Genomic DNA, 3,780 nt, shown 5'->3' with positions numbered 1-3,780 from the left:
AAAAATTATTTTATTTATTATGGAGAATATAAACTAGCTCCTCATAAATATTTACTGTTAACATGTTTAGAAAACCTTATTTATTTTTTGGACTAATGTCTTATTCAGTTAATGAGATATATTTGTATAAAAAGTAGTGCTTTAAAAATCATTTTCTAATTACTAATCAAGTCAGAAATGCTTAGAAAAGTCAGGGCAGTTGATTTGAAATGCTCCTTTTAATATAATGCCTAGGTGTTCCTAAATGGAGCATACATATAAAATGTACAAAAATCTATTGTTTTGATCCTATATTTCTTGACAGAATTTCAAATTAAAGTGGTGCTCACGTGACCAATGAAATCTATCACAACTATCTGGGGAATAATGTCTTGAAGAGCTTTTTCTTTTATTCCTTTTTATTTTAAAAGTATCTTAGAAGTAGAAAGGACAACATCATTTTTAGTTTGTTGAGAACTTCAAATATCTACTCCCCAGAAGCAAGATTCATCATGTGGAGTATCTAAGGCCTAACCGAGTGTTCAAAATAGTGCCCACATATACCGTACTTGTTGAACAAATTCAGATTTATTGAAAGTAAACATTTACATTGGCTACAATTTTAGAACTATTACAAAGCTGGATAAAAGAGGCTTAAGTAGCAATAGAAAGCAAGTGCAATAAAAAGTGAATAGTGAAAATATTTGGCCTTAGTGATCTCTTGGCAGTATTTACATTATGTACATATTGTTAAATATTTATAATAACTCTAAGGCACCAAAGGCTAAATAGCAGGTTGCAATACTATTTTGTGCACAAAAGTCAAAAAATTTATTGTAAAGAAGGCTGTATAGTTAAAGAAACATAGGCATATCTTAATGTTTACATAAAGGAGTGGCTGCATATTTTAAAATCTCAAATGATACATTAAATATTGGGCAAATTGAAGAAATTATTTTTAGAACATTAAATTATGTTGACTATGTAAATAAGCACTATTTTTTACTGACTTGCAGGTAAATGTGTAATGCAATCTATTCTTCAACACAGCTTTTTCACACTCATGGATATGTTTTGTCTAAAAACTACTTGAAATTCTTTTGACCTACAAAAACTTATCCTAATATATCATAGTGTATACAAAATCCCCAAGAAAAACTTACTGGGTAATAATATACATCAAATTTATATATAATCTGACAAAAATTTAGCAGGCATTTGATGCCAAAATACTTGAAATTTTAGTCTGCCATTCTAGCATAGTAGTTGGATATTTTAATCCTTTATGACTGTTTAGGGTGGACAATTGTTTGTGGCTTTAGGTGAATGGACATAAAATTGGCCTATGTAGCAAACCAATCTTAAAGGGAACTAATTGTTTTCAATTTTGCAATGTGAAACCCTTTCACAAAACTCACTGGGTGTTAACTGTGTCATTTATCACCAGTGATTGAAATATCCATATTACTGTATTGTCAGAGGTAACTGACAATATCTATGTCCAGCACAGTCTTGACCATTGAAATATTTGATGACTTCTATTTGTAAAATTTTGTTCCTTATACTGGAAACCCAATTTACCTAACATACAATCTGTCATTTGTCTTGAGGTAGTATTATAATGAATTCAGCAAGACAATAGAATAACACCATATTTTTAAAATGTGCTTCAAGTGCCACCATATATTTAGTCGGGAGATGGTCTAAGGTTGAGTGGCCTTTCAGACATATTAAATTACTATCTGATGAAGTCATCTAGACTTTAACAAGGATGATAAATTTTTCCTTAAAACTTTCTGAAAACCCATGCCCTAAGGCAAGTTATGGTATTATGGTATAAAGTACTGCTAAAATATTTTCAATGATATTAAAGATTTATAGGCTTGCATATTAAAGGCTTCCTTTCTTTTAGTGAAGGGGAGAATAACAGGATTTCTTTTCTAAACTCTTAAATTTTTCAATGAGAAATATTCAGAGCATTAGCAATAGCTTGGGCTGGTTTCTTATATCACATAGTATTTGACAGTAAGAGCTTACTACCTTATATGTAAATTTTATGCTCATAGTTAAATTTTAAATTCAAAAACCACCTTCGAATCCAACATTTGACTGATATTTGCTGAGCAACAAAATAAAAAATCATTTCAACATAAAGTAATCTAAGGCACCACAAAAGTACCTTACTGTGATGTATTCTATAACACTAGCTTATAAGTATATTATCCCTTTTTTCTCTTCTCATGTGGTCAATTATTTTCTTCTCTCTTTTTTTAATACAGTGGACAATGAAAGAGGACAAATTTCTCATAGTGAAATGTTTACAAAATCAGTAATGCCAGAAAAAGTAGAACTAATAAATTAAGATTATTCTTTCCCTAGTTCAAGAATGAGAATGAATGATCTCCTTATTCAGTGGGTTAATATTAAGTAGTATAGGCTACACAATTAATATAACTACTACAAAGCATCAGTGAACAGACTTCAAATGATTACGAAAATATAATATCACATGTTTGGAAACATCAAATAAGTCAATAGATAATGTCTTAATGGGGTGACTGAATCAAGGCATGACAATGTTTAAACTTCTGAATTTTAAGGACCTTTTTGGATTTTGGAAGCATGGTATTCATTTACTAATGGTGTACTAAAATTAGATTCTTTCGAAATAAAGATAAGCATCAGTATACTATAGTATGATAATATCAAAAGTTCAATCAAAAGATTGGCTCTCAGAATATTTGCTTACGAATGCTCTGAAAATTTTTCGAAACAAGATCAGTCATTCTGCATTGCAAGAGCATTCCATTAATTACCAATGGAAGACATCTTATTTTATTATCATAAAAGATATCTATTATCTGTAATATTTAGTAGGCATTAAAACTATCACCTACTTTTCTTGCTGATAGGTGAATCCACTTCTATTCCTAAATTGGCAATAGAAGTTTATATGCCAGTTTTTCCTCCTCTAAAGAGTCTCCTCTGAGTCCTTGAGGTTACCCTTCCAGTTCAGATTCTAATACTATACTCTTTATAGATCACTCAACTGTCCAGTGAAGCCTAGATGGATTAGGTCAGTGGTTTTAAAATTATACCTGGAGGCACTGTGGAGAGTTTTGGAGGTGCCCCGTGGCCCTAGTGGCCAAACAGCTAGTGGCCAAACAGACATCGATTTCTAAATCTTGCTGTTACATATTCATATTTATGTCATATATAGAATGTCCCACAACATGAATTTGAAAAAATAATTTTGTTCTTTAAAAATGTTTTTTAAAACACATTCAAAGGGATTTGGGGACTTAAGCAAGTAGTCCTCATGTCCCACATAAAGTCTTCAATACCGGGTCACAGAACACTAAACAAAACACTGTATCTCAGCCCTATAATGACAATAGCATCCCTCAGTCTCACTTTGAGTTCAGAGGCATAAGTCAAACAGATCAATGTTTTAAGTGGATCCTATCACAATGGTGAATATCGCAAACATTTCAAGTCTCTTTTTGCAGAAATCGATTATTTACAACATATGAAAACAAATGATTAGTAAATACTTCTGAAACAGCAACCTTTAACAATGCATATGACTTTCCCCCCTCATCTTTTATGCTAAAGGAAATAACAGAGAAGTTTAACATTATACTTGCAAATGTCTATACATTTTTATTTTTTCCTTTCTAAATAAATTAGAATCAGATAGGAGCCTTGATTCAGAGTTTGAATAGAGTGACAGACTCGCTAATTAAACTGCTCTCATGAATGGCCTTACACCAAAGACACCGCATAAGAAACTTAAACACT

This window comes from Pteropus vampyrus, unplaced genomic scaffold (genome assembly GCF_000151845.1).
Source record: "Pteropus vampyrus isolate Shadow unplaced genomic scaffold, Pvam_2.0 Scaffold234, whole genome shotgun sequence".
Lineage (NCBI taxonomy): Eukaryota > Metazoa > Chordata > Mammalia > Chiroptera > Pteropodidae > Pteropus > Pteropus vampyrus.
The sequence above is the reverse complement of the archived record's forward strand: the minus strand, read 5'-3'. Positions refer to the sequence as shown.